This window comes from Perca flavescens, chromosome 9, assembly GCF_004354835.1.
Source record: "Perca flavescens isolate YP-PL-M2 chromosome 9, PFLA_1.0, whole genome shotgun sequence".
In the NCBI taxonomy this organism is placed as follows: Eukaryota; Metazoa; Chordata; class Actinopteri; order Perciformes; family Percidae; genus Perca; species Perca flavescens.
Window position 1 is genome coordinate 10,759,588 of NC_041339.1, and position 13,413 is coordinate 10,773,000.

Consider the following 13,413-nt stretch of genomic DNA (forward strand, 5'->3'; position numbering starts at 1 on the left):
ATACATCTGAATGCTAATTAAACATTTGAATAATCAGCTGAAATAGTACAACATGGGGAATGCTGCTCTGTTGTATGTGTTAGCATCTAAGCATCTAAACCCTGGTTGCAGACAGAAAAAAATATATATATATTTCTTTTGTACCAATTACATATGCTCTTGAATTTGCATTGTAGTATAGCTCTGTTCCCATAAAACACATTCCTCTATCTGCTTATCCCCACACATATAATAAAAGTTACTGAATTTGTAGCATAATGATCCTAACTAAATAGCACAAGGAACGTATTAGTTTACAAGTATCACCAGCCAGAAATGAGGCCAAGGGGGGATGATGAATGAGTATATTTCCCCAAGCAAAAGGCTGACCTGGATACTGCTTTCTCCCTCCTCTTCCCCAGTGCCAAGTGGGCCACTATTTTTCACTGGCCTCACACTTAGCCACGGACAGGCTTATTTGGGCCCATGCTAACAGTAGCCCTGACCCGCAGTCTGCCTCCGCCGCCGGCCTCCCTCCACACTCATCCGAAAACTGTAATCCCTTCGCTGGGGCCCCGTAATTTGATCAAATAGCATACACCCTTCCCCACCACTTATTGGCCAATTAAGTCAAGTTCTCACGCAGGGGGTCCAGCTGGCTCGGTGTTATCTGGGGATGAATTGATTGAAGCCATTCCACATCTATGAACCCTACTTTAATGATGTAGGTGATAATACTTGTAATTCTTCTCAGTCAGGGGACTCATGGGCGCAGCTGTTACCGCAGTAATCCTTGTCCTGATACACTGAAGTACCAGCAAGGCATTAATCTGTCTATCAGATTCTCCTCCGCCAGGTTTTTCTCCACCCTTTTCTCTTGCCTTTGCTTATGTTTCGTAGCTAATACTACATCTGTGAAATGTGACATTGAAGGTGTGGGTAAAAAAGAGAAAGATGAGGCGTAACACACGATTGTCAGGGATTCGATGTTAATGATTGCACACCCCTTGAATTCCCTAGTTCGGGCCCTGACCACTTTGTTAAAAAAAAAAAAAAAGACACCCACGCCCCCTCCTCCAACTAAACCATGACAACTTAAGAAGGATAGATTTAGGAGTGAAAAAATCAATAAATAAATGCATTAGTTTCAAAGGCAGACATTAAGATTCTAAAACAGACTTCTCTTATAATCCTGCCTCTAGCCATTCAGTCAAAATATCAAATTATCATAATGAGGTCTAACTGCATATAAATGCTAAGCTTTAAAATCAGAGGAGGGTACACATAATGCAATACATTCTTTATTACAAATTGCACACTATTTTTGTATAGGTTCATATCTCTATAGGCTCCTCACTTAATATTTTAGCATTAATTTGCATTGCAGCACATTTCACGATTCGTTAACACACCTCTAAGCCAATGGGAATGGGTAATGATAGAGCATGAATGTCATGTCCTCATGCCTTTGTTTTACATATTTCTTCATCATCGTGGAATACTTTGTCAAAAATTAAAAATACAACAGATGACCTGAATTTTAGGCATATTATGCACAAAAGAGTTGAGCGTGCTCTTAAGAGTGTCGACGTTGTCTTTTAACTTGAGATCAGAGAGTGAGAATTGCATAGAAATGAGTCTGAAACTAGAGCCATCACTCCTGAGTTCCTCAGGAAGAGATGGGAGAGGAGAGGTTATCTTCTCAGCCGTGCTGTAACCCTGACAGGCTCAGTGTTACCCAGGAAAGTTGCTGCAGTGTTTCCAGCCCCACAGAGCCATTCACACACAAACAGTAGCTAATAACATGCTCCCAAGTCCCCATTAGGTCACAATTAGGATCCTCAGGGGTGGACAGATCTGGCGGGGTCAGGGGTTGCCAAAGTCAGGTGGAGTCTGGGACAAATTTATCAAGGGAATGAGATCATGTAGGCTACACTTTAAAGTAGCGTCAACAAGGGCAAACACCAGCAAGCCAGCTGGTGCTCTGTAGCACTGTCAACACTCACCTGCCAACAAAGAATGAAGATATTCCACTGCAGTTCATTACACTTTGTGTGTCTCCCTTCAAATGCTTTGCTGGGCATTTACTATCTGCAGTTATTAAAATAATTTCCACATATTAATGTTCGCAAGGCAGAGCATCCATTTATCTGTGCCATTAAATTTACATTGCCAACTTCTGTAAAATGTATTTCCCTTAAAGCGATTGTGTCTTGTAGGGAAACATAAAATCTTACATTTTGTATTATGTGTGTAAACTTAAATATACTGATAGAATTTGCAAATCATTCTGAAAATGCATTGAATAATAATGAATAATACATAAGCGCTGAACAAATTAGACTTGTGTGAGCTCCAGCGTGCCCCGCTACGAGTGTTAGCTGAATGCCATGAAAGATCTCAGTATTAAGGATGAAAAATTGGGTGAGTAAGCAGCACTAGCAAGCTGGATCAGTCTCATGGTAAACAATTTAGCGTGGGGGCGTACAGTAATTACTGCTTTCAGTCTCATTTAGAAAGCCTGTTGGCGCTCGCGAGCATGATGTCACTACGATGCTGGATGTGTTTCTGGATTCGTCATGTGGAGATCTGAACAGTGATTTAAGTGACAGGACGTTTGAGCTGTCATGCCAGCTTTGAACACTTCCTATTTTTCCCCTCTTTTTTTTTGCTACCCTTCTAGACAGTGTCACACCTACTTTTGTCTGAACACATATTGCTCAGTTTAACTGCTACTTTTTGTCTTACAAATGTTTGGTGTGTGTGTGGGGGGGGGGGGGGGGGGGGGGTGTAGATGATCAGCAACCTTGAAGTCTTGTTTATGTTTTTTCCATTGATATAGAGGTTCATTGAAAAATAAAAAAAAATAAAACTCATTATGTACATTTATGTACATACATAGCAAGTGTTGGGTTGCATATGCATATGTATGTGTATGCATGTGTGTGTGTGTGTGTGTATATATGTGTGTATGTGTGCGTGTGTATGTGTGTGTGTGTGTGTGTGTGTGTGTGTGTGTGGCTGCAGGATAAAATAAGCAACAAGCATTTTGGGCTTGTAAACACAACCATAGAGGAGCGTCTGTTGGTTTCTGTGCTCATTATTTTTGGCAGGGTTGCATATGTTCCCTGTGCAGAGCCGAGCTTGATTATCATTGCAATCAGCAGAGGTGGAGAGAGTCACATTAATTTGTAGTAATTAATAGCACTGCTGCATCTGACAGCACATGCTAACGAGACCCTTTGATTGTTTGGATCTCTAAGTGTGCCTCTCCTTGTTTGCATCACCTCGGAGGAATTGGTAATATCAAAGCTTAGCGCTATCTGATACTTGTCAAAATGCAATTTATAAAAGTTTAATTCTTTTATTGATTTAGTTTAGGTTTGATGCCTGCAGTGTCAGCTCCCCTGGTAGAACTTAGTGGATTCAAATGCTTGTCACCAGCTCGGCCTCTTTTTTACTGAGAACAATTGCCATAGGCCAGCCCAACAGGCATGGTTTAATTGCCATTAATTAAAAGCATAAATCTTTTTTCTTCAGTTGCTCTGCTCTTAAACAGGGCTTTGCGTTTCTGCTTTTTTCCTGTGCTTGTCAGAATCCCTCCTGGCTAGTCAGGGTTCAACCCCCCCCCCCCACCCCACAATCCTCCTCCATCCTCCCCCTCTCCCTCCCTCCCCTCTTCCTCCCTCCCTCCCCTTCCCTCTCTGCTCACCAGACGTTTCTGGAATCATCTTTTTAGCACACTCCTGTATGATCTGACATGAAGTACGGGCAGCATGGTGATATTTAGTAAACCGGCTTCCTTCTTTATTGATGTATAATGAGGTCAAATGAATCCCCTCGTACGCATGCTTAGATGGCTCCTTGCCTCAAATCCTTTCTGACAGCGGGTAAAACAGCCGGCAAACACAACGCCGGCTCCCAGAGACATGATTGTGAAAAAGCAGAAGAGAGAGAAAGAAGAAAAAAAAAAAGCTCTTTTATACCATGGCAATTTTCCTCCTGTCTAGTCCTTAATTAGACACTTATTACCCTCAGAAAAGGTATTGCTCTCCTGCTCTAAGCCTCTAATACTGCAAATACTGGAAGGCAGAATTAGCATTAATGCCAGGTTTATTATCAAATGACAGCTCTATTTACTTAAAAAAAAAAAAAAAAAAAAAAACACAGTTTGCTATTTTCTTTTGTGCCAAACATTACACGCTTTCATACAACTTCAGCTTGAGTTGATGCAGTTTTACATTGGTAGTGGATTGGGGTGATATCTGGCGTCACTCAAAGCGAGACACCACGGGTTAAAAAAGGGATCACTGGCATCTTAAATTATCAGTGGTGTCAAAACAATTCAGTTCCCTTTCACTGCCAAGCCTGGTCCCCTCGCCCTCAGCCCTGTGCCCTCTGCTCCTGGGTGGCCATGTCACCGTCAGCGGCTCATTGAAGCCCTACGCCCGTTTACGCATATTAGCTTTTTGCCGCATCTGCCAGCATTCGCAGCCATTCCCCCGCGAAACTGCATACATGGTCAGGGCTACGCCTCTTCCAGGCCTTATTAAAGCCAAGAGAGTGTTTCAGTTCAGGGTCATTGAGAGAGTGCAGCACATAAATATGTTAGGGCAGCACTATCAGCCGGTCAGTTTACTGGGGGTGATCGATGATGGTCCCAGCTCACTCGCCCAACAAACATCCTAAGCGGATGCGGTTTTTTGCTTAATTGGGAGCTTTTCAGCTCAGATTCCGACTTATTTGATGTTGATGATGAAGTCCCAGGAAAGCTGGGGGATTCTTGTAAACTAAATGCGTGTGCGTGCTGTCTTCATTCGTACGCTGGTCAGAACTGTTACCCATCAATTTGACCTGCATGTTTTTCCTCCTCATCTCAGGGAGTATGAACACGCACGCACATACATACACACATGCCCTGAGCTCATTTTTAATCCTCACAGCTCACTGTGAAGGCAGGAGGAAGTTCCAATTAAAATTAAAATAAGCTCTTTTAACGGTCTCTTAAATTGACAACTGAACAATGATTTTCGAATTGGTATCTGTCAAAGGTCTCGGAAAATCCTCAGTTGATAAGGCCCAACGCATCCAATTAGTAGCAGAGTAGGGCCTCAGCCAGTAATGATTTCCAGCTCCCTTAAGATGTGGCGCGGACACTTATTGCAAATTACTGACAAAGAGCCCTGCTGTATTGATGAGGTGGAGAACAGCCAAGTATCCGTGTTCCCATCAGGTGGACGAGCACCGAGAGGGACCTGAAGGAGAGCTCGGGTGTCTCTCTCTCCCTCTCTCTCGCCTCCTGCAGCCATAATGTGGCGTCGCTGTATAGCTCATATATAGCCCCCCTGCTGACACGGACTCTGAGAGACCAGCCTCTCTTGACATGAGCCCCAGCTCAGGGAAAATGCTAATGCTAACATGAGGGAGGTGTCAGCAGTGGATCATCAATAATGTCTGCAAGTTAACTGCCCTCTTCTAATTATAGCTCCTATCTCTCAGGGCCGCAGGAGGCTGCAGGGCAGCTCCTTAATTGAGCTGAAGTAGATTTCCTTCCCTATCATAGCCATGGCCCCATTGTTTACAGTCCTTGAAACTGATTGAAAGGAATCAAAAGATTCGTGGAGATGCGATTCAGTGCCGAATGTGGTATTTGGTATGCAGGAAGAATGAATAAAAGACGATGATTCTTGCTGGTCAGGTAGGGATTTAGATTTGAAGGCCACACTATAGCCAGAGGTCATATCATTTATTCTCAGCATTGATGCCTCTGGAATGCTGTATGCGCTATGTTTTGCGTCTCTGTGTTGTAGTGCAGGGCTCGTACCGGAGGGGCAAGAAAGAGCAGCCTCTATGACAGTTTAGTAACTAGCGTTGTTCACCTCAATTATGGAAGTTAATGAACAGATAATCACATTTTGCATTTAGATTTGCTGCTTGTGTAGGGTTATTGTAGCGCACATTTCCTCCACGGTCTCGGGGGAGCGTTGCTGCCGGTCCACAAAGCTCGCAGGCCATGTTAAGTCCCCTGATGTTTACACAAGTCTGAGGCTTCCATCCCGCCGTAGGCTCAGTAAAGAAGGTATTGACCCTTGTGACCTGAGCCTGCTTCCATTCGGTGAAAAATGGCTGCTCTATACTCTGTGCTTCAGGGTCAAATGGTTTGTAGTTTGTAGTTTCCTCTAGTTAGATGTTTGTTGCAAATGACTGTTGAGAACTGTGAGGATTCAGGCTGATAGCAGAGTAGGTGTCTCCGGCAGAGGGGTTTGGGATGTTTTTGACATTTTGCTCAAGGTGATGATTGAGCTTCCATCTTCATGTGTGAATAATTCAATTCAATTCAATTCAATTTTATTTATAGTATCAATCATAACATAGGTTATCTCGAGACACTTTACAGATAGAGTAGGTCTAGACCACACTCTATAATTTACAAAGCCCCAACAATTCCAACAATTACAGTAATTCCCTCAAGAGCAAGCATGAATACAGTACGAGATGGATGTTGATTGGTGATTAACATTATGTCACTGTTTATATTCATTTATAGTGCATGCAGAAAATTTGTAATCTTTGGCACCTGATCTGCATTGCTGCATTGTCTGTCTGCCTTTTGTAATCCCCCCGCTAAACTTGTAGCCCTCTGCACGTCTGTGTTCCTTGAAGATGAGGGAGGCTTTGATTTCCCCCATCTTTGTGTCACACTGACTGGCATACTATTTGACAGGTGGGGTTAAAATAGAGAAAATTGTGGATGAAAATTCGTCAGTCTCAATCTCTTGCCCTGGGCTGTAGGCAGCAGAGACAGAAGCCCACTGCTTTGTGTCAAATGTTTATCAAAGGCCCTGATTAAATTGCTGTGTTCAGGGTAACAGCCTAATAGAAAAAAACTCAAATCCCTATACCTTGGCAAGCAGTCCTGTTCTAGGATTGTGAGCAGAATAAAGCGGGGGATACTGAGGTGCCAGAAGAAACCTCTGACCAGCCAGCTGTAAAGGAGGCTGGAATATCATATGCCCTTTGTTGTCGCACAAAAAGAGACGCAAGCTCTGAGATCTGTTATTCTCACTTCCTTCTGTCTTCTCAATCATTCTTTTTTTTCTCTTTATTGCTGGAGGAAATAAACCTGGCCTCTTTTGCTGAGGCCGGCTAGCTTCCCCTGGCCATTCCTCTCTTTTGGTTTTTTGCCCTGCAGTCCCACGCCAGGGGCGATGCTTGCCTCAGCTGCTTCATCACCGGGGGACTGGGCTAACGTCTCCTGACTGCACTTAGCTGTGTTTCTCTGATACGGTCATATCACATCAGCCTGGGCACATGTGACATTGCATCTCCTCCTAACTTTAAGCAGTTTGTTGCCATCCATGTTCTTTCTGCTTTTATCTCCCCCCTTTTTTGAGTGATGTTATGATTTGTTGCAGTATTTTCTGGCAGCGCCGCTGCCGCACGTTTGTGTCGGATAACAGGGCCTATTACAAGATCTCTCGATCTGGCCAGTTTTCCCCTACAGGAAACAGAAAGAGGCCTCCCCCTCCCATTTTTTTTTTTTTTTTCTCATCCATAGCCCCGCATTTGAATTTCTAGATAATAGGCTTTGACTTCTGGCTGCACGTTTATGGGTCTTTTCATGTTATCAGCTTAGCTCATAGCGTGGAGCTGAAGAACACAGACTCCTAGTGACAGGCCAGCCAGTCAGCAAGGCGAGCCTGTCAAGATCTCTCATACACTAATGATTTCCCTTTAGTCTATTTTCTGTCTCATTGGCCGTTTCCTTCAAAAATAAAATTGCTCATTTAAATTCTCATGCCTGGGGCATTTTGGTCTTCAAATATTGTTGGAAAGTGAAAGGATTAGGCAAAATATGCTTTTTTAAAATGTTAATATATTTTCTGGTTCACTTTCTCCTCAGAGGCCAATTAGGGAATTTCTGCTGGCTGCATTAATGTCAAACTGACATCCCCAGCTATAATTACACTGTGCTTGAAACCTAACTTTCACTTGTGGGTAGATGAGTGTGCCTTGCAGTGACACAGAGACGCGCTCTGCCAGCTTTTGATCATTTAATCATTGCTTGCTTTCTTTCACTCTTTCCTCCCTTGCTTGCTGATTATTTCACCTTTTATTCCTTCTGTTGCAAAATGCAGTGTTGTGTTTCATTATTCACTGCCGTATTTCGCAGGGTTCATTAGTGACATCATGATTTCACTTTGCCTGCTCACAATCACACAAGGAGAACGGGATGGTCCCTTCAGGTGGAGATACCATATGTACGTTGTTTATTCGCTTGATTCACAATTTATATTGTGTTCTTTGTGTTTTCAGCATGTTATTTTTTACGATGAAGGGAGTGAGAATGCTGTCAGAAATTGAAGGATGGGTAATGCGTGACACAAATGCACCATGTCTCTACCAGTCGTCCATATGCTGCAGTTCTGTGTCAGGACCAGGGAGATTGCTTTATGATGGTTAATGCTTTCAACATGAATATGAATGCCTCCACAACGTGCATCTGAATCCGAATGGCAGATTTCACTTGTGATTTGGGCCCGTTTGCCTGTCAGTTGCCATGGAACCACTGATACCAAAATTCAAAATCTGTAACACAAAAGGTAGATTGGCATATTACCAAAGGGATGCTAAACCAAATGCCTCCCAAACTTAAATACATACTGTCATAACAACAGAAATGTTGATAATGGACATATGAGGGCAATAATGTTTTAGTTGGTGGTTAAGTGTGATTTGTTTCCTAATGTGATTTTGAAATGAATGGAATGAAAGAAAATCCAAGTTGCATTGAGACTGTGTGAATGTATGTGACACTATATATACACTATAATCTGATAGAGGAAAACGTTTTAAGAGAGAGTGTCATTTTTTAGTAAAGTTTAGGTGTCATCACAAAGTGGGAATGCCTGCACAATTATGCAATTTTAAACCAAACCTATATAAGCCGACTCTTGTGAATGAGCTACACGCCTCCCCAATTTAGCCTCCAGCTTCTTGACAATTGTGATGCCAATCAACTTAATGACCCAGTGATTGTTTTGAATTTTCATTACCCCATGTTGGACACCATCAATCTGTTACAGTATTTGTTGTTGCTGGCTCTGGGGAGGGGAAAGAAATCTCACAGCGCAGTTTGACAAAGTGCACACAAGCGTCCTCTGCTATTCGTAATGTCCATCGCCCCCCCCCCTCTCTGTCTTTTTCTCCTCGCCTCACTCTGTTTGCATTGTTTTACCCTTTTGCTTGGACTTCAGGTAATAGGAAATGGCACTGACCCCTCCTGATCCCCCCGATTACCTTTGTGAAGCGTGAATGTGGTATGGAATCACACATCAGGAGACGAGTTGTAATTATTTTTGCGATGCCATCAGCATGGATCAATCACTCAGGGAGGCTGCTAGTGGAATGCTGCTCGCAGCCATGGATGGAGCCAGCAGCGACCCTCTTTGACTGACAGCTTTGGTAATTAAGTGATTGTATAGACCCCTCCGACTGTTATAACAACCTTGTCAGGGCCAGTGTGCGTTTGGAACAAACTCAAATCTATGTGTTCTCTGCTCCCTGAGTATTTCTGATCATGTACCTCGGACAGAGGGAGGCAATACAGAATCTTTTCCAGTGATGTTGCTTTCCGTTGAATATTTGATGTGGCAGGAAACAGCTCTGTTTGACTCTCCAACACTTACATATAATACAGATTTTAAGGATCTTTTATTCTCATAGCAGACCGGAAATGTTAATGCCCAGCGTGCTAACCCTTGATGAATAGAAAGCAGACTTTACTCTCCGTCCCGGTTTATTATATTTTGAATTGTATGGTATAGAATAATACCAACCTGCACTTTAAATTGAACTTGAATGTCACATTTCATTACTGCATGAGTGGAAATGACGTTTAGAGGTTGATATAGCATGCAATGTGTCCATCCTAAATGTCAGATCGCTCTCACGCTGCAACCTTTAATTTCAAAGCTCCTGGGCTGTAATTTTGCATTGAAATTTGATTCCCATCATCACATCATCTTAGCCTTTTTCCATCACACCTAAATGAAAAATGTTATCCATTTGCCAGAAGAGAAGTATGTTGTCCTGAATGTGTAATCTGATCCCTAATAGACTTGCACAAGAGAGTAATAGGTGTGAATGTCCCTCCCAAAATCCACCTCACTGTTACTTTAACAAGCGTATATGCTCTAAAAACTACAAAAGACTGATGTGGTATTATCTCATATGTTTACTATGGTAGCCAGCCATGTAGTTTGTTATTTACTTGTTTGATGACTCAATTGGATTTAGAAATGCAAATTATAGTCGGATGCAAAATAGTAAAGGCGATTAGAATAGCCAGGTCAAGTTAAATCAATAGTGGACAAGTCCAGTCATTTATAATTAACTCAGAAACTACTTGTTAAACTTGTTATTCATTTTTCCATCCCCCTCACTCTCCCATTTAGCATGTATAAGCAGTAGAGTTACACTTAACAATTGGTATATAACACACTATTATGTAGGTTTAAGCAAATATAAAGTCATTTTTAAGGGTTATAAATGTATTTGTCAACAGCTCTAACTTCTATGAAGCATAAACTGGTATCAAAGACTGACAAACTTATATCACAAAGCAAAATATATGTTTTCTTCATTCACATAATGATTATAAATGATCAAGTATTTATTGTTATATCTACTAACTACTGTATACTATGACAATAATTTAATTTATTGTATTTATTAAGGATTTATTTTTATATGATTGCTTTATTCATGAATACGTCCCTCTCCATGACTACTGAGCAAACCCCATCTAAAATGATGAAGGCCATGTGGTTGAAAGCCCTGGGACAAATCTAAAGTGGACCTTGATAAGATATTTTTTTGCAAACTACTATTTCCATGTTCAACAATGAATCTTCCAGCTTAACTGTTTAAAACCTGTGTGTGTGTGTGTGTGTGTGTGTGTGTGTGTGTGTGTGTGTGTGTGTGTGTGTGTGTGTGTGTGTGTGTGTGTGTGTGTGTGTGTGTGTGTGTGTGTGTGTGTGTGTGTGTGTGTGTGAAATATGGTAACAGGTCACGAACTGTTTATACAGCAGTTACAGATGCTTATAAGCATTGTTATAGTTGTAGTCAAAGTTATGTCATGTATTAAACATCTACATATCTTTGGACAAGGATATACAAATGTATACAATATAGTGTCCTTATTAAGTGTGTGTATATACAACTTCTTCATGCTAAATGGGGGTTTAATGTGTTGCCAAAACTTTCTTGGTGCATTAAATAATAGTTGAACTTTGATGAGGAAGCTACTGTGTAAAATTATGTGAAATCTCTTGAGGTGGAAAGTATGTTACTTTAACATTGTGTTACTTCTTTTTTAAATATATATGGCAATATATCTGTATATCTGTCTAAACACAAGCATTAATATAATGTGCCAAATTTACCTTATGAGCGTCATTCAGTTGAGCAAACTGTTGCCTTAGTTGCACCAGCATCCCCCACAAAGTGGTCTACAAGTCAAATTTAAGCAAATTGAATGCACCAATCACTTCCAAACCTAACATATTACACCACTGTATATAGGCAATTATAAATGAAAGTGCATGGAATATATAGGTTATCTGTCATTGCAAGCAGATAAATTAAAAGGCACTTATGCAGTGAGTTTAATTTTGACATGTGACTTATTTAGATGAATAATAGATTTTGGAGCTGTGGAAATGACGCATAACAAGCACAACCAGCTAAATGAGTTGACTGGGTTAACGAAAATTTGAATAAGCTTTAATGGCCGAGTAAGTGTGATCACATACAGGGAATTTGACTCCGGCTTGTCTCAAAGTACATACACAGAAATAGACGTACGGCTGAAAGCAAGCACAACAACGCTAAAGAAGGTAAACATACACATTTTGATACTGAAGTTTGAAAGGAAACTAGAAATGTTCTATGATAAGCCTAAAATATTGCCTCATTTTTTTCTGAGCCAAGCATCTAAAAGATACCAAATGTAACTTTTCAAGTGTTGTCACTAATAAAAGTGCAAAGATGCTTTCACTGAAATGTATTTCAGGAACCTCTGTGTCAATTGCTAAAGGATCACAAGATTTTGGAAGTAAGTTTCCAACAGTATACTCCTCTAAACCATACATTCTCTCTCGGCTTACCAGCGTGACCTCTCGGGAATGACACAAACACACAAAAAGATTAAGTGTGATGTTTGCAGAAGCCAGATACTTTAGAACACATGAGACCTCCATGTGCCCATGGTGTTTACAATGCTGTTGAAGTTTGGGAAGATATTTTACAGAGGTTCATTTTCACTTCTTTTTTTTTTTCTTACTAGAAGTCTTTATTGCAGCGGAGTGATTTGCACAAACATGGTTCTATAGGATTTTAAAGGATTTGATTTGGTGAATAATCCAGCAGAGTGTACGTTTTATAAAACAGCCAGTCGCTCCTTGTTGCTCCATATCCTGCCACGTGGACGAATAAAACACTTAGCTTTTAAATAAAATGCATTCCTCCTACTTAAACATTGACTACCAAAGAGAAGATATCTTGGTGTATAGGTTTGATTAGTCACTGTGACCTTCTGACTTTGTACATACTGTTGGAAAGCTTGTCCTTTTGCAGCTTTTAATCAATGTAATTCCCTGGCCATCTGTCTAGGACTACAGCACTATGATGGGATGGTGTGCCAGACATTAGACTACACCCTGCACATGCCACTGCTCTGGCCATTTTTATAACTTTAAGTAATGTTCTAAATTCGTTTAACCGAATTTGGCTCAGTTGTGTCTAATTGGAAATAATAATAATAAAAAAAAACATTATTGTTTGAGATTCATCATTATCTCCTGTGTGTTACCTTTGAATTAAACATAACTTCTGTTAAAATGTAATTCATTGTTATTACAATATTGTACGTTTGCTTGTATATGACCCTAAGTGTTATTCCACAAAATGTACATTTTTGAGTCTCAATTTGAGTAATCAACACGTTTCAATGACTCAAATAGCATGTGTGTATATACGTGACTGGGGTTTTTCTTTTTCTTTAGTAACTGTAATAGATTACAAACTTTGTTTTATTCATTTGAAATGGAACCTGATTTTATTTTGTAAGGAAAGATTAAGATTGTCTTTATAAGTTACATTTTTAGTCACTGTAGCTGTTTCCTGCTAAAGTGACCTTTCGCCCCTGTAAATGTTAAAGCAATTGTATCCATTCTTATGTTAAAATGTAATGAAAAACACTTTTTTTTTTAATGTATTTCTAATTGGATGCTAATTACTAGAAGATGAAAAAAACAATAACAAATAATTTCTCTACTTGCATTTTTTCGTCATAACCAATCACCAAATCCCATAATAACCTCTCATCCATCCTGATTGGATCCTGCTTTTCATGACGTTGGTCCTATGCAA